The sequence below is a fragment of the Ranitomeya variabilis genome, chromosome 1 (assembly GCF_051348905.1).
Source record: "Ranitomeya variabilis isolate aRanVar5 chromosome 1, aRanVar5.hap1, whole genome shotgun sequence".
Classification (NCBI taxonomy): Eukaryota; Metazoa; Chordata; class Amphibia; order Anura; family Dendrobatidae; genus Ranitomeya; species Ranitomeya variabilis.
The window spans coordinates 562,088,600-562,107,472 of record NC_135232.1 but is presented as its reverse complement, the minus strand read 5'-3'; the positions used below and the strand labels follow the sequence as shown (position 1 = coordinate 562,107,472).

The 18,873-nt window shown below is 48.6% G+C and overlaps 1 protein-coding gene across 1 annotated transcript in view; it reads left to right on the top strand.

The window, feature by feature from the left end:
- Window positions 1-18,873, top strand: part of LOC143768224 (lens fiber membrane intrinsic protein-like) — a 180,663-nt gene that overhangs the window by 90,686 nt on the left and 71,104 nt on the right. The gene's annotated exons all lie outside the window — the stretch shown is intronic.

Here is an 18,873-nt window from a genome sequence, read left to right as displayed (position 1 = left end):
ACACATATATATACAGTTAGGTCCATATATATTTGGACAGAGACAACATTTTTCTAGTTTTGGTTATAGACAATACCACAATGAATTTTAAACAAAACAATTCAGATGCAGTTGAAGTTCAGACTTTCAGCTTTCATTTGAGGGTATCCACATTAAAATCGGATGAAGGGTTTAAGAGTTTCAGCTCCTTAACATGTGCCACCCTGTTTTTAAAAGGACCAAAAGTAATTGGACAGATTCAATAATTTTAAATAAAATGTTCATTTTTAGTACTTGGTTGAAAACCCTTGGCTGGCAATGACTGCCTGAAGTCTTGAACTCATGGACATCACCAGACGCTGTGTTTCCTCCTTTTTGATGCTCCGTCAGGCCTTCACTGCGGTGGTTTTCAGTTGCTGTTTGTTTGTGGGCCTTTCTGTCTGAAGTTTAGTCTTTAACAAGTGAAATGCATGCTCAATCTGGTTGAGATCAGGTGACTGACTTGGCCATTCAAGAATATTCCACTTCTTTGATTTAATTAACTCCTGGGTTGCTTTGGCTTCATGTTTTGGGTCATTGTCCATCTGTAGGATGAAACGACGACCAATCAGTTTGGCTGCATTTGGCTGGATCTGAGCACACAGTGTGGCTCTGAATACCTCAGAATTCATTCGGCTTCTGTCCTGTGTCACATCATCAATAAACACTAGTGACCCAGTGCCACTGGCAGCCATGCATGCCCAAGCCATCACACTGCCTCCGCCGTGTTTTACAGATGATGTGGTATGCTTTGGATCATGAGCTGTACCACGCCTTCGCCATACATTTCTCTTTCCATCATTCTGGTAGAGGTTGATCATGGTTTCATCTGTCCAAAGAATGTTCTTCCAGAACTGTGCTGGCTTTTTTAGATGTTTTTTAGCAAAGTTCAGTCTAGCCTTTTTATTCTTGATGCTTATGAGTGGCTTGCACCGTGCAGTGAACCCTCTGTATTTACTTTCATGCAGTCTTCTCTTTATGGTAGATTTGGATATTGATACGCCGACCTCCTGGAGAGTGTTGTTCACTTGGTTGGCTGTTGTGAAGGGGTTTCTCTTCACCATGGAGATTATTCTTCTATCCTCCACCACTGTTGTCTTCCGTGGACGCCCAGGTCTTTTTGCATTGATGAGTTCACCAGTGCTTTCTTTCTTTCTCAGGATGTACCAAACTGTAGATTTTGCCACTCCTAATATTGTAGCAATTTCTCGGCTTGTTTTTTTCTGTTTTCGCAGCTTAAGGATGGCTTGTTTCACTTGCATGGAGAGCTCCTTTGACCGCATGTTTACTTCACAGCAAAACCTTCCAAATGCAAGCACCACATCTCAAATCAACTCCAGGCCTTTTATCTGCTTAATTGAGAATGACATAACGAAGGGATTGCCCACACGTGTCCATGAAATAGCCTTGGAGTCAATTGTCCAATTACTTTTGGTCCCTTTAAAAACAGGGTCGCACATGTTAAGGAGCTGAAACTCTTAAACCCTTCATCCGATTTTAATGTGGATACCCTCAAATGAAAGCTGAAAGTCTGAACTTCAACTGCATCTGAATTGTTTTGTTTAAAATTCATTGTGGTAATGTCTATAACCAAAATTAGAAAAATGTTGTCTCTGTCCAAATATATATGGACCTAACTGTATCTACTATATAATTGTCTAAGGGTCACTTCCATCTGTCTGTCACGGAAATCCCAAGTCGCTGATTGGTCGCGGCAAAACGGCCACGACCAATCAGCGATGGGCACAGTCCGGTGGCGAAATGGCCGCTCCATACTCCCCTGCCATCAGTGCCCCCTCCATATTCCCCTCCAGTCAGCGCTCACACAGGGTTAATGGCAGCGGTAACAGACCGCGTTATGCCGCGGTGTAACGCACTCCGTTAACGCTGCTATTAACCCTGTGTGTTATGGTTCTCAATGGCAAGAGAACATAGCCCAGCATCCATAGGAACTAGCTCTTGGAAGGATGGAAACTTAAACTGACCATGAACTAAACCTGCCGCACAACTAACAGTAGCCGGGTAGCGTAGCCTGCGTTTTATCCCTAGACGCCCAGCGCCGGCCGGAGGACTAACTAATCCTGGCAGAGGAAAATATAGTCCTGGCTCACCTCTAGAGAAATTTCCCCGAAAGGCAGACAGAGGCCCCCACATATATTGGCGGTGATTTAAGATGAAAATGACAAACGTAGTATGAAAATAGGTTTAGCAAAATCGAGGTCCGCTTACTAGATAGCAGGAAGACAGAAAGGGTACTTTCATGGTCAGCTGAAAACCCTATCAATACACCATCCTGAAATTACTTTAAGACTCTAGTATTAACTCATAACATCAGAGTGGCAATTTCAGATCACAAGAGCTTTCCAGACACAGAAACGAAACTGCAGCTGTGAACTGGAACAAAATGCAAAAAACAAACAAGGACAAAAGTCCGACTTAGCTGGAAGTTGTCTGGTAGCAGGAACATGCACAGAAAGGCTTCTGATTACAATGTTGACCGGCATGGAAGTGACAGAGGAGCAAGATTAAATAGCGACTCCCACATCCTGATGGGAACAGGTGAACAGAGGGGATGATGCACACAAGTTCAATTCCACCAGTGGCCACCGGGGGAGCCCAAAATCCAATTTCACAACAGTACCCCCCCCTCAAGGAGGGGGCACCGAACCCTCACCAGAACCACCAGGGCGATCAGGATGAGCCCTATGAAAGGCACGGACCAGATCGGAGGCATGAACATCAGAGGCAGTCACCCAAGAATTATCCTCCTGACCGTATCCCTTCCATTTGACCAGATACTGGAGTTTCCGTCTGGAAACACGGGAGTCCAAGATTTTTCCCACAACGTACTCCAACTCGCCCTCAACCAACACCGGAGCAGGAGGCTCAACGGAAGGCACAACCGGTACCTCATACCTGCGCAACAATGACCGATGAAAAACATTATGAATAGAAAAAGATGCAGGGAGGTCCAAACGGAAGGACACAGGGTTAAGAATCTCCAATATCTTGTACGGGCCGATGAACCGAGGCTTAAACTTAGGAGAAGAAACCCTCATAGGGACAAAACGAGAAGACAACCACACCAAGTCCCCGACACAAAGCCGAGGACCAACCCGACGCCGGCGGTTGGCAAAAAGCTGAGTCTTCTCCTGGGACAACTTCAAATTGTCCACCACCTGCCCCCAAATCTGATGCAACCTCTCCACCACAGCATCCACTCCAGGACAATCCGAAGATTCCACCTGACCGGAGGAAAATCGAGGATGAAACCCCGAATTACAGAAAAAAGGAGACACCAAGGTGGCAGAGCTGGCCCGATTATTGAGGGCAAACTCCGCTAAAGGCAAAAAAGCAACCCAATCATCCTGATCTGCAGACACAAAACACCTCAAATATGTCTCCAAAGTCTGATTCGTCCGCTCGGTCTGGCCATTAGTCTGAGGATGGAAAGCAGACGAGAAAGACAAATCTATGCCCATCCTAGCACAGAATGCCCGCCAAAATCTAGACACGAATTGGGTTCCTCTGTCAGAAACGATATTCTCCGGAATACCATGCAAACGAACCACATTTTGAAAAAACAGAGGAACCAACTCGGAAGAAGAAGGCAACTTAGGCAGGGGAACCAAATGGACCATCTTAGAGAAACGGTCACACACCACCCAGATGACAGACATCTTCTGAGAAACAGGAAGATCCGAAATAAAATCCATCGAGATGTGCGTCCAAGGCCTCTTCGGGATAGGCAAGGGCAACAACAATCCACTAGCCCGAGAACAACAAGGCTTGGCCCGAGCACAAACGTCACAAGACTGCACAAAGCCTCGTACATCTCGTGACAGGGAAGGCCACCAGAAGGACCTTGCCACCAAATCCCTGGTACCAAAGATTCCAGGATGACCTGCCAACGCAGAAGAATGAACCTCAGAAATGACTTTACTGGTCCAATCATCAGGAACAAACAGTCTACCAGGTGGGCAACGATCAGGTCTATCCGCCTGAAAATCCTGCAAGGCCCGCCGCAGGTCTGGAGAAACGGCAGACAATATCACTCCATCCTTAAGGATACCTGTAGGTTCAGAATTACCAGGGGAGTCAGGCTCAAAACTCCTAGAAAGGGCATCCGCCTTAACATTCTTAGAACCCGGTAGGTATGACACCACAAAATTAAACCGAGAGAAAAACAACGACCAGCGCGCCTGTCTAGGATTCAGGCGTCTGGCGGACTCAAGATAAATTAAATTTTTGTGGTCGGTCAATACCACCACCTGATGTCTAGCCCCCTCAAGCCAATGACGCCACTCCTCAAAAGCCCACTTCATGGCCAAAAGCTCCCGATTCCCAATATCATAATTCCGCTCGGCGGGCGAAAATTTACGAGAAAAAAAAGCACAAGGTTTCATCACGGAGCAGTCGGAACTTCTTTGCGACAAAACCGCCCCAGCTCCGATTTCAGAAGCGTCGACCTCAACCTGAAAAGGAAGAGCAACATCAGGCTGACGCAACACAGGGGCGGAAGAAAAGCGGCGCTTAAGCTCCCGAAAGGCCTCCACAGCAGCAGGGGACCAATCAGCAACATCAGCACCCTTCTTAGTCAAATCAGTCAATGGTTTAACAACATCAGAAAAACCAGCAATAAATCGACGATAAAAGTTAGCAAAGCCCAAAAATTTCTGAAGACTCTTAAGAGAAGAGGGTTGCGTCCAATCACAAATAGCCTGAACCTTGACAGGATCCATCTCGATGGAAGAGGGGGAAAAAATGTATCCCAAGAAGGAAATCTTTTGAACCCCAAAAACGAACTTAGAACCCTTCACACACAAGGAATTAGACCGCAAAACCTGAAAAACCCTCCTGACCTGCTGGACATGAGAGTCCCAGTCATCCGAAAAAATCAGAATATCATCCAGATACACGATCATAAATTTATCCAAATAATCACGGAAAATGTCATGCATAAAGGACTGAAAGACTGAAGGGGCATTTGAAAGGCCAAAAGGCATCACCAAATACTCAAAGTGGCCCTCGGGCGTATTAAATGCGGTTTTCCACTCATCCCCCTGCTTAATTCGCACCAAATTATACGCCCCACGGAGATCTATCTTAGAGAACCACTTGGCCCCCTTTATGCGAGCAAACAAATCAGTCAGCAGTGGCAATGGAGCGCCCCCACACCGCCGCAGGGCCGAGGGGTACCCGGAGCCGGGCCTCTAGGTCTCAGTCCTGGGGTTGTCACGGTGGCTAGACCCGGTCCGTGGCCCTGTCTGTCAATGGGGGACGTCCGGTGCAATAAGTGGTGTGGTAACGGTGCAGGTCGCGGTAAATAACGAGGACACCAGTTTGCAGTCTCTTTACCTCTTTACTGAAGATGTTGGAGACCTCAGTCCAGAGCGCTGTTAACTGGGTTTTCAGAGACCGGCCGGTCCAACGACACATCAGGAGTTCTCCTCACAGGTGGGAATCAGTATCTACCTTCTAGCGCTGTGTGTTGTAGTTCTTCCCTGCTGAGCTCCCGGGATAGTCCTCACAACTGTTTCTTTCTGTCTCTACTGTTCGTTCTCCGTCCTCCAGGTGATATGGTAGGACGCACCCGTATGACGGGGTAGGCCTGGAGTTCTTCCGGGACTCTAGAGTCGCCCCTCTCCCACAGCTGCCTCCGTTGTCTGCTTAGGTGTTAAGTGAGACAGCCAACCTGTAATTAGCTGTCCTGCCGTGGTTTGCAATGTACTTAAAGTCTCTTACTTGCTCGGCGTTCCGGCCACCGATTGTTTGCGCCTCAGCAAGGTGCTGCCTCTTTCAACAAAACCCCTGCTGGTATTCTCCTTTTCTGTATTCCCGTTGTTTGCTGGTTAGTTCTGCTCTGAGGAGTCTGCCAGGATCCCCATCCCTGACAGGTCCGCTCACTAGCTCTTCCCAGCTACTTCTCCCTGTCTTCCTGTCCAACCCCCAGTTTTACCAGAGTTGTGAGGAGTGGCCTACTAGATAGGACCACCCCCCCTGGTGGCCAGAGTGTGAAGTGTGGTGAGAATGTACCTGGTCAGAGAAACTCCTTAGTGCAATCAGACGTACCATAGCTCCCCATAGTGGCGGAGCCGCAGTACTGCAACAACCAGGACTCTGGGGTGCTGCACTCCCCCCCGGTTAAATCCAGTACTCCGGGACTGGGAAAACAAGAACAATAATACATGTTAACAGGAAACACACAAACTTTTGAAATAGCATAACAATTGAACATAACAATGCTTCCCTTTACGGGAGGTGAGGATTCTTGAACGTTGCAAAAGTTAGGTCATGCACAGTTTATGACTCTCAGTTCAGTGGTTGAAACAGCGGGGACCCCGGGTAAACAAAGGGGTCCCCCTTATGAAAGTTTTTGAGCAATTCACTGTCCATTACTCTATTGTCCATTTTAACAACCTGTAACAAAAAGATATGCATACAAACATTTTTAATGAAATAGCAGCCCTTATCAATACCTCCACATTTTGTAGCGGAGGGGAGTTTGGTTCTGTGTGCTGCGTGTGGACCTTCGCAGCGCAGGGGTTGCTATTGGCCTAACAGGGCCCGCTATGCTTGCTACCGCTGGTGTAGTGCGCTGTCTTCTAACTACACTTCTAGTGAGTCTGGGTAGCACTGGCAGGTTGGGGCTCTCAGAGCTGCTGCTATCAACAGTGGGTACGGCAGGCTCACTGATAGCAGAGGGAGGATTTGCCGGTTCAACGGTTGGCATGGCTTCTTCAGGCAAGGCTTGTTGAGGTTGCGGGGCCGGATGATCTGGTTCCACCATTGTTTCTGGCGGGTCCGGCTGTTCAAACATTACAACAGGTACCGCAACGGCTTGGTTTATCAGAGTCCAGGACTGGGGAAAGTCACCAAGGACAGTATGGAACATTTTCTCCTTTTCCACCGGCGGGGAGATTTCTGGGGCCGTGCCCCTCTCTTTCAATTTATCGGGGCAGACCTTAAGGTGATCCCTGGATACCGCTGTCGAGGTCTCCCCTTTGTCCTTGCTGATGAGACAGACCTTAGTGTTGTCGAAGTCGGATGGCAAGATGGTATACGGTTCCGCTTCCCATTGGTCATCGAGCTTGTGTAACCTCCTCTTTCGTTTAAGCACTTGCTCACCAGGTGACAGGGGAATCGCAGGAGCGTGTTGGTTGTAGTCCCTTTCTTGCCTCTGCCTAGCCTGGGCGAGACTTCTCTCCACACACTCTTGCACTTCGCGGTACCTTCGCTGCCTTTCTGCATCCCAATCCGCATCCGGCGAGGTATCTTCGGGTAATAGGACCCCCATGTCCAGATCAACGGGTAACCGACTAGACCTTCCTCGCATCAGGTACGCTGGAGTACAGTTGGTGGAACTTACTGGGATGTGGTTGTACATATCCACCAAGTCAGGCAACTTTGTCGGCCACAGATTCCGTTCCTCCACAGGCAAGGTCTTCAATAAATCGATTACTACCTGGTTCATCTTCTCGCACATCCCGTTGGTTTGAGGGTGGTACGGTGTAGTTCTGATCTTCTTACACCCGTACAACTGGCAGAATTCTTGGAATACTTCTGCTTCAAAGGCAGGTCCCTGGTCGGTCAGTACCTTCTCTGGGTAGCCATGGGGCCTACAAAAGTGCTGCTGGAAGGCCCTGGCGGCAGTCCTGGCCGTTAGATCTTTAACAGGCACAACCACCAGAAACCTGGAGTAGTGGTCCACGATGGTAAGGGCGTAGATATAGCCCGACCGGCTAGGTGTCAGCTTCACATGATCCAGCGCGACCAGTTCAAGCGGCCGTTTGGTGATGATCGGCCGCAGGGGGGCCCGTTGGCTGTCACGGTCCTTTCTGCGCAGACTACATGGACCACACTCCCGACACCACTTCTCAATGGTTCTCTTCATGCCAATCCAATAGAACCTCCCTCGGAGTAGCTTCTCCAGCTTCTTCCATCCGAAGTGTCCGGCTCCATCATGGTAGGCTCCCAGAACCATGGGCGCATCTCGCCTTGGCACCACTATCTGCCACACCAATTCATGAGTACGTGGGTCGATGCTCCTCCTGCACAGCTTGCCATCATGGATAAACAGCTTGCTTCTTCCCTTCCACAGCTGTTGGGTTTCTTGTGGATCATCTGGGCCAGGGTGCAACCCAGCCTGCGTCAAGAGCTCCTTCACCTGACGGACCGCGGGGTCACTATCCTGGGTTTCTGCCCATCCGTGGTGGGGCAGGGGATTCAGCGTGGCATCCGGTTGGTTCTTGTGCCTGTTCTTCACATGGTGAGAGCTCTGAGGGGCCTTGGGGCGATGGAAGGCAGGCAGCTCCACCTCTTCAAGTGCCTCCGGGTCTTCTCCCACTTCTGGTAAATTGGGCATTCGGGACAAAGCATCGGCATTGGCATTCTGGTGCCCTGCCCGATATTTGATGGTGAAATCATAGTTGGACAGCCGGGCCATCCACCGCTGTTCCAAGGCCCCGAGTTTGGCGGTATCCAGATGCGTTAGCGGATTGTTGTCCGTGAAGACGGTGAATTTCGCGGAAGCCAGGTAGTGTTTAAACCTCTCCGTCACTGCCCAGACAAGGGCAAGGAATTCCAGTTTGAAGTTTGAGTTTCCTGCTGGCGTAAGCGATCACTCTTTCCTTGCCGTTCTGGACCTGAGACAGCACGGCTCCTAGTCCCACATTACTGGCATCTGTGTACAGCACAAACGGTTGGTCGTATTCGGGGTAAGCCAGTACCTCTTCCCCCGTCAGCGCCGACTTCAAGCAGGTGAAGGATTCCTCCAGCTCTTCGTTCCAATCAAAGGGGGTTTTCCTCCCCTTGGTCTTCTTTGGTTGGCCCACCAGCAGATTTTGCAAGGGTGCGGCCTTCTTGGTGAAATCCTTAATGAATCTCCGGTAGTAACCTACCAACCCGAGGAACTGCCGGACTTCGTGGAGGTCACTAGGCTTTGGCCAGTCCTGGATCACTGTGACCTTGTCGGGGTCTGGGGCCACTCCTTCAGCGCTCACCACATGGCCCAGGTACTGCACTTTAGGTTTCAGCAGATGACACTTGGACGGTTTCACTTTTAGGCCGAATTTGGACAAGGCTTCAAACACCTCGGCCAGGTGCTTCAGATGGTCTTCGTAGGTTTTAGAGAAGACTATGACGTCATCCAGATATAGCAGCACGGTTTCAAAGTTCAGGTGTCCCAGGCAGCTCTCCATCATCCTCTGGAACGTTCCGGGAGCATTGCACAATCCGAAGGGCATGTAGTTGAACTCACAGAGGCCCATTGGCGTCGTGAAGGCCGTCTTTTCCTTGTCCGCCTCCGCCACAGGAACCTGCCAGTACCCACTGGTGAGATCTAAGGTAGAGAAATAGTTAGCAGATTTTAAAGCAGCCAGAGACTCCTCTATCCTGGGCAGTGGGTATGCGTCCTTATGTGTAATGCGATTCAACTGTCTGTAATCAACACACATCCTCATTGTACCATCTTTCTTTTTAACAAGGACTAACGGAGCCGCCCAGGGGCTACAGCTGTCTCTCACCACCCCAGCCTCCTTCATTTCCCGCAACATGTCCTTGGCACACTGGTAATGAGCTGGGGGTACAGGGCGATATCTCTCTTTTATGGGTCGATGATCTCCCGTGGGGATGTGATGTTGGATCCCTTTCACCTGTCCAAAATCTGAGGGGTGTTTGCTGAATACCTGTTCGTACTCGTGTACCACCCTGTAAGCCCCCTGTATTTGATGAGATGGGGTAGAGTCAGTGCCCACATGCAATTCCCGACACCAATCTTTCGAGTGCTCTGCAGAACCTTTGTTCTCCGCCACGTTTGACGGGCCCAAAGGTTCAGGTGTCTGTATTACACTATTATTGACAGTGAACAGTTTGGCGAGCGTAGTATACTTGGTTAGGTGGACCTCTTCCTCCCCACAATTGAGGACACGTACAGGCACTCTCCCCTGTCGGACGTCTACCACCCCCCGGGCTGTCAGAACAGTAGGCCTATTGTCTGAATATACAGGTTCTACCAAGGCCTGGTAGTCCTTACCCCTGAGGCCTATGGCTGCTCGACACCATATTAACATTTCACTCTTGGGAGGTATCGCGATGGGGTTTGAATCACTTACAGTGACACGACCAATCTCACCACCAGTCAGCTCTACCTGCTGTCTCTGCATCAGAGCTCTGATTTCCTTCTGCAGGGCACGTTGCTCACTGTGGCCAGCGTTTTCTGCCACCTGTTGCAACAAAACAATCACTTCTGCAAGACAATTTTCTATAACATTAGTACCAAGAGTCATCATGGGATTACATTCTCGACGATCAATATCAACAATCACAATCCCTTGGGCTTTCAATTCCACCCGCCCCACTTTGATGGTGACCTCCTTATACCCCACTTGTGGCAATGGCTGACCATTACTGGCGATTATGGTGAAATCATCATCAGGGCCACGAGTAATATCAGCGTCCTCCCAATACCGTTTGTAGAGCACGTAAGGTATAGTCGTCACCTGAGAACCGGTGTCCAGCAAAGCATTCAAGGGGATTCCATCAATCACTACAGGGAGAACTGGTCGTCCTCCAATATACTTGGTTCTCCAATGCTGCGGGCCTGACCGTCCTACTCCTGGGGGTTGGCCCTTTGCCCCAGGGGTTGCTCGTTTAAAGGACAGTACCTTGCAAGATGGCCCACCTGGTGACAGCGGCGGCAGATGGGTCGTCCATCCTGGTGGAAGCGATCGTCGGGCCGGCTCCTGGTCGGCGGAGTCCTCCTCTGTCGCATCCAAGGGACATCCTCCGGGCTGGAAGCCAACTGGATCTTCTCTTTGGGGGCCTCCTGTAGGGACTGCACCGTCCGGGCCAGGGCAGCAACGCTCTTGGTTAGCTCTTGCATCTGGAGACGAAGTCCTGCAGGGGAGTCGTCCTCGAAGCTCTGGGCGTCGGCCTCCGCGGCAACTGGGGTATCCGATGCCACCTCCTGGTGGTATGTGAGAGCGGGGCGCCTGGGTGGTACTGCGCGGCTGGGCTGTCGCTCCTGCAATGCCTGGATAGCTTTATCTTTAAACTGCGCAAAAGTCAAGTCTGGATTTTGCATGGCCAGAAAGTGCAATTGGCCCCGCTGGTGACTGCACAGGAGCCCCTCAATGAACCGCTCCTTCAGGATTTTATCTTCATCCTGCATGCTGCCGGGGTCACTCTGCTTAATGGCCCGCATCGCTTCCTGGAGATTAAGGGCATAGTCCCGCAAGCTATCCTGTGACTTTTGTTTGCATCCATAAAAAGTCAGTTTAATCTCTGTAGCAGTGCGAGTGTCAAAGGTGGCTTTAAGCTTGGCAAAAATCTGTTGTGCAGTTCCTTTATCCTCAGCGGGCCAGGATTTCAATTCCCTCAGAGCCGCCCCAAAGAGTTGGCCGGTTATCATATGGACCTTCTGGGGCTCGGTTAGGGGATAGAACTCGAGCAGGCTGCAGAGCCCTTCTTTAAAGTCAGTGAACGTATGCGCCTCCCCAGAGTATCGTGGGAGCCAGGCCGCTCCGGGCAGGTAGGGCATGGAGAAGGGCATTATGGCTTTTGCATTAGCGGCAGTGTCCGACTGGCTGATGGGGGCAGCGGGTTCTGCGGCAGTCAGTGGTGGTATTAGGGCCGCGGCTTCGCCCGCTGCGGGGACCGGAGCTGCCCCTGCGTCCGCGGCTGCGACCGCCACCTCCTCTCCTCCCGACTCGGACATGGCCGTCCCTTCCTCCCACTAACCTGCTGGAGGTTGGAGTTCCTCTTCCGGGATTGGCGCCTCACCGCGCTTTCCGTTCCGCGCTTCTTTTGGCTGATCCCGCCCACGTAGCTAAGGCTCCTCCCTCCGCGCGCGGCAATGGCGAATTTTGGCGGCAAATGGCACAGCACAGTCTTTTCAATAAAGTACAGTCCAAGCACAATAACTCACAGTTCCAAGGCACACATGACCTGATTCTTCAGGCTTAAGTAAATCCTGTTCGTGACGCCAAGTTGGAGCGCCCCCACACCGCCGCAGGGCCGAGGGGTACCCGGAGCCGGGCCTCTAGGTCTCAGTCCTGGGGTTGTCACGGTGGCTAGACCCGGTCCGTGGCCCTGTCTGTCAATGGGGGACGTCCGGTGCAATAAGTGGTGTGGTAACGGTGCAGGTCGCGGTAAATAACGAGGACACCAGTTTGCAGTCTCTTTACCTCTTTACTGAAGATGTTGGAGACCTCAGTCCAGAGCGCTGTTAACTGGGTTTTCAGAGACCGGCCGGTCCAACGACACATCAGGAGTTCTCCTCACAGGTGGGAATCAGTATCTACCTTCTAGCGCTGTGTGTTGTAGTTCTTCCCTGCTGAGCTCCCGGGATAGTCCTCACAACTGTTTCTTTCTGTCTCTACTGTTCGTTCTCCGTCCTCCAGGTGATATGGTAGGACGCACCCGTATGACGGGGTAGGCCTGGAGTTCTTCCGGGACTCTAGAGTCGCCCCTCTCCCACAGCTGCCTCCGTTGTCTGCTTAGGTGTTAAGTGAGACAGCCAACCTGTAATTAGCTGTCCTGCCGTGGTTTGCAATGTACTTAAAGTCTCTTACTTGCTCGGCGTTCCGGCCACCGATTGTTTGCGCCTCAGCAAGGTGCTGCCTCTTTCAACAAAACCCCTGCTGGTATTCTCCTTTTCTGTATTCCCGTTGTTTGCTGGTTAGTTCTGCTCTGAGGAGTCTGCCAGGATCCACATCCCTGACAGGTCCTCTCACTAGCTCTTCCCAGCTACTTCTCCCTGTCTTCCTGTCCAACCCCCAGTTTTACCAGAGTTGTGAGGAGTGGCCTACTAGATAGGACCACCCCCCCTGGTGGCCGGAGTGTGAAGTGTCGTGAGAATGTACCTGGTCAGAGAAACTCCTTAGTGCAATCAGACGTACCATAGCTCCCCATAGTGGCGGAGCCGCAGTACTGCAACAACCAGGACTCTGGGGTGCTGCACTAACGGATATTGATATTTAACCGTGATTTTATTCAAAAGCCGATAATCAATACACGGCCTCAAAGAGCCATCTTTCTTAGACACAAAGAAAAAACCGGCTCCTAAGGGAGATGACGAAGGACGAATATGTCCCTTTTCCAAGGACTCCTTTATATATTCTCGCATAGCAGCATGTTCAGGCACAGACAGATTAAATAAACGACCCTTAGGGTATTTACTACCCGGAATCAAATCTATGGCACAATCGCACTCCCGGTGCGGAGGTAATGAACCAAGCTTAGGTTCTTCAAAAACGTCACGATAGTCAGACAAGAATTCAGGAATCTCAGAGGGAATAGATGACGAAATGGAAACCAAAGGTACGTCCCCATGCATCCCCTTACATCCCCAGCTTAACACAGACATAGCGTTCCAGTCGAGGACTGGGTTATGAGATTGCAGCCATGGCAATCCAAGCACCAACACATCATGTAGATTATACAGCACAAGAAAGCGAATAATCTCCTGATGATCCGGATTAATTCGCATAGTTACTTGTGTCCAGTATTGTGGTTTATTACTAGCCAATGGGGTGGAGTCAATCCCCTTCAGAGGTATAGGAGTTTCAAGAGGCTCTAAATCATACCCACAGCGTTTGGCAAAGGACCAATCCATAAGACTCAAAGCGGCGCCAGAGTCGACATAGGCATCCGCGGTAATAGATGATAAAGAACAAATCAGGGTCACAGATAGAATAAACTTAGACTGAAAAGTGCCAATTGAAACTGACTTATCAAGCTTCTTATTACGCTTAGAGCATGCTGATATAACATGAGTTGAATCACCACAATAAAAGCACAACCCATTTTTTCGTCTAAAATTCTGCCGTTCGCTTCTGGACAGAATTCTATCACATTGCATATTCTCTGGCGTCTTCTCAGTAGACACCGCCAAATGGTGCACAGGTTTGCGCTCCCGCAGACGTCTATCGATCTGGATAGCCATTGTCATGGCCTCATTCAGACCCGCAGGCACAGGGAACCCCACCATAACATCCTTAACGGCATCAGAGAGACCCTCTCTGAAATTCGCCGCCAGGGCGCACTCATTCCACTGAGTAAGCACAGACCATTTACGGAATTTTTGGCAGTATATTTCAACTTCATCTTGCCCCTGAGATAGGGACATCAAGGCTTTTTCCGCCTGAAGCTCTAAATGAGGTTCCTCATAAAGCAACCCCAAGGCCAGAAAAAACGCATCCACATTGAGCAACGCAGGATCCCCTGGAGCCAATGCAAAAGCCCAATCTTGAGGGTCGCCCCGGAGCAAGGAAATCACAATCCTGACCTGCTGAGCAGGATCTCCAGCAGAGCGAGATTTCAGGGACAAAAACAACTTGCAATTATTTTTGAAATTTTGAAAGCAAGATCTATTCCCCGAGAAAAATTCAGGCAAAGGAATTCTAGGTTCAGATATAGGAACATGAACAACAAAATCTTGTAAATTTTGAACTTTCGTGGTGAGATTATTCAAACCTGCAGCTAAACTCTGAATATCCATTTTAAACAGGTGAACACAGAGCCATTCCAGGATTAGAAGGAGAGAGAGAGAGGAAGGCTGCAATATAGGCAGACTTGCAAGTGATTCAATTGAAAGCACACTCAGAACTGAAGGAAAAAAAAAAAAAAAAAAAAAATTTTTCAGCAGACTTCTTTTTTCTCTCCTTTCTCTGCCAATTAATTTAACCCTTTGTGGTCCGGTCAAACTGTTATGGTTCTCAATGGCAAGAGAACATAGCCCAGCATCCATAGGAACTAGCTCTTGGAAGGATGGAAACTTAAACTGACCATGAACTAAACCTGCCGCACAACTAACAGTAGCCGGGTAGCGTAGCCTGCGTTTTATCCCTAGACGCCCAGCGCCGGCCGGAGGACTAACTAATCCTGGCAGAGGAAAATATAGTCCTGGCTCACCTCTAGAGAAATTTCCCCGAAAGGCAGACAGAGGCCCCCACATATATTGGCGGTGATTTAAGATGAAAATGACAAACGTAGTATGAAAATAGGTTTAGCAAAATCGAGGTCCGCTTACTAGATAGCAGGAAGACAGAAAGGGTACTTTCATGGTCAGCTGAAAACCCTATCAATACACCATCCTGAAATTACTTTAAGACTCTAGTATTAACTCATAACATCAGAGTGGCAATTTCAGATCACAAGAGCTTTCCAGACACAGAAACGAAACTGCAGCTGTGAACTGGAACAAAATGCAAAAAACAAACAAGGACAAAAGTCCGACTTAGCTGGAAGTTGTCTGGTAGCAGGAACATGCACAGAAAGGCTTCTGATTACAATGTTGACCGGCATGGAAGTGACAGAGGAGCAAGATTAAATAGCGACTCCCACATCCTGATGGGAACAGGTGAACAGAGGGGATGATGCACACAAGTTCAATTCCACCAGTGGCCACCGGGGGAGCCCAAAATCCAATTTCATAACACCTGTGTAAACAACTTTTTACTATTGATGCTGCCTATCAATAGCATCAATAGTAAAAAGATCTAATGTTAAAAATAATAAAAAAAATAAAAAATCATTATATACTCACCCTTCGTCGGCCCCCAGATCCAGCCCAGGCCTTTCCCGCTCCTCGCGACGCTCCGGTGACCGGTCTATGCATTGCGGTCTCGCGAGACCGCTATGTCATCATCTCGTGGGACCGCAATGCACTCTTTGGACAGGAGCGTAGCGAGGAGCATCGGTAAACGCCTGGGCTGGATCCAGGGGCCGACGGAGGGTGAGTATATAACTATTTTTTATTTTAATTCTTTTTTTTAACAGGGATATGGTGCCCACATTGCTATATACTATGTGGACTGTGCTATATACTACGTGGCTGTGGTATATATTACGTATCTGGGCAATATACTACATGGCCTGTGTTATATACTGCATAGGCAGTGTTATATACTACGTCTCTGTGCTATATACTACGTGGCTCTCAATATACTACGTGGCTGGGCAATATACTACGTGGCTGTGCTATATACTACGTGGCTGGGCAATATACTACGTGGCTGGGCAATATACTACGTGGCTGGGCAATATACTATGTGGCTGGGCAATATACTACGTGGCTGCTATATACTACGTGGCCTGTGTTATATACTACGTGGGCTGTGTTATACGCTACTTGGCTGTGCTATATTTCTCTGCTGTATCTGTGCATCATGAATCGTGGTATGTGTTAAAGGGGGGGGGGGCCCACTGAGACTCTTTCGCCCGGGGCCCTCAAAAACCTGGAGCCGGCCCTGGCTAAAAATATATAAAATACGCAGCAGCAGACAGTATGCAGTGAGATCTATATACTCACAGTGCATGTAGGCCTTGCACTGATGTGGATATGCGCACATAGACTCCCCTGCCTACCTAGCACTGCAATCTATGTACCCCCAAATTAGCCCTAAGGGCTGATACTCACTTGCGCAAAACTCAGATGAGTCTCGCATGTTAATACCCGGCGCTGCTGCCGGCACTCAGGAGCGGAGTGTGCGACCACATAGCAATACATGCAGCTGCACGCTCTGCTCCTCTGTGCCAGGTGCAGTGCCGAGTAGTGCCATGCGAGACTCATCCGAGTTTCGCGCAAGTGAGTATGGGGACCAAAAAGGACTGTTGGTTTATCAGGATTTGTGGATTGAACACTAGTAGACCCACACTAACTGATCAAAAACGAATCTGACCCTATCTCAGCAGCAGCTCTCCCTACACTAGCTGAGTCCTGAGCAGAATGCAGCGAGCAGGGTGGTGCCAGGTCAAGCCAGCCAATCACTGTAATACCACAACAAAGATGGCTGTTGTATTACAGTGCATGGGAGACAATCTCTGCATGTTGATTGGCGCTTTAAAAAGGGCCAAAATTAAAAGGAGGAGACCCAAGCTCCAGCCGAATAATCCCGGAAATGCTCAGTGCTCGCCGAGTACACCGAGCATAGTGATACTCGGGTGAGTACTGTGTAGTGACGAGCAAGTTCGCTGATCACTAGTCAGTACGATTACAGCGATACCACATTTATATCACATTTTTTATGTGTTTTGGCGCTTTTACACAATACAAACGATTTTATAGAAAAAAGTTATTTTTACATCGGTTTATTCTGAGAGCTATTTCTTTTTTATTTTTCCGCTGACAGAGTTGTATGATGGTTTGTTTTTGCAGATGATGTTTTCTGAAATACCATTTTTATTTACATTACATTACACTTTTTGTTCGGCGGCATGATGATAAAGCAATTTTTTTGGAGAAAGCAGACGTGGCACTCACCCAAAGTATGCTGCATTCAATGTCCTTTATTCATCTTCATACAAAGGTGGACATTTGTGGAGAGGTGGCAGGCGAAAGAGGGGGTCCGGGGAGTGAGGACAGGACAACGGCCGTTTCGCGCAAATGCGCTTCTAAGCATTTTTTGCCTCGTTTTTTTTTTTGCGGTATTCAGTGAAGGGGCTAACTGGTGGGACAGTTTTAAAAGTCGGGTCATTCCGGACATGGCATTAGCAAACATGAGTACTTTGTTTATTTTTGTTTCAGAAAAATATTTATTTATGAGTACAATATATATATATATATATATATATATATATATATATATATATATATATATATTTTATTATTATTTTGTGATTTTTTTTAAAAAAAATATTTTACAAATTTTTTAAACTTTTTTTTTAACTTTTGTAGTTAGTCCCACTTGAGACAGACATACGGTACTTAGATTATAGCCAGATATTATGTCCAGGATGAAATAGGTGAATCCAGACGTCTCTTGTGCGCATGTCTCTTCATCTGCTCTGAGGATTTTATTAATGATTATTTGGTTTTCTACCTGATCTCTGAAAAACTCTTGACAAGGGAATCAGCAGCCGGAATATCAGAGGTGGTGTACACAATGGAAACAGAATTTTGGGATGTTGACTATAGACCACAAAAAACAAAGATTTGGCAGAAGATTCGCTCACATGGTTATTGTACGAGTACTTGGCCCAAGGAGTTCGGCCCAATTATTCTGGTGAGCATTGACAAAGTGCCGGAGGAAATGGGTCAGGATCTGATTTATCTGCTCCAACTGACCATTGGACTGAGGCTGGTAAGAAGATGAGAAATTTAAGGTAACATTCAGTAGCTTACAGGTGGCCCTCCAGAAACGAGAGGTAAACTGGACGTCTCTATCAGAGACAATGTCGAATGATAGACCATGGATGCGGAAAATATGAAGAATTAATTATTTTGCCAGCACTGGCGCAGATCGAAGACCGGATAGCGGAATGAAGTGGGCCATCTTGAAGAAGCGATCCACAACCACCCAGATGACAGTACTCCCAGCCGCTCCTGGCAGATCAGTAATAAAATTCATAGGAATATCCGGCCAGGGAGCAAATGGCATGGGAAATGGAAACAGCCAACCACTCGGAAGCTGCCTGGGGGTTTCATTTTGGGCACACGAGGGACAGGCAGATATGAAATCCGCAATGTCATTGCGCAGGGTCAGCCGGCAATAGTGTCGAGAAATGAGGAGAGCCATCTTCTCCTATCCGGCATGGCCAGCTAGTTTAGAAGAGTAGCCCCCAGAGAAGAACTCACTTCCTATCAGGTTCAGCTATGAAAGTCTTACTGGAGGAAAGACGAGACATGTCCAATGGAGCGACTGCAATTATTTTGGAGGGATGGATGTGTTTAAGCTCCTCATGGTCAGAGGCCTGGAAGGATCTGGAGAGAGCGTCCTCCTTCACATTATTATCACCCAACCGAAAATGGAGAGTGATATGGAAGCGAGCAAAGAATAAAGACTACCTGGCTTCTAGACGGTTAAGTCTCTGTGTGGATTGCAGATAGGCAAGATTCTTGTGATCAGTGTATAT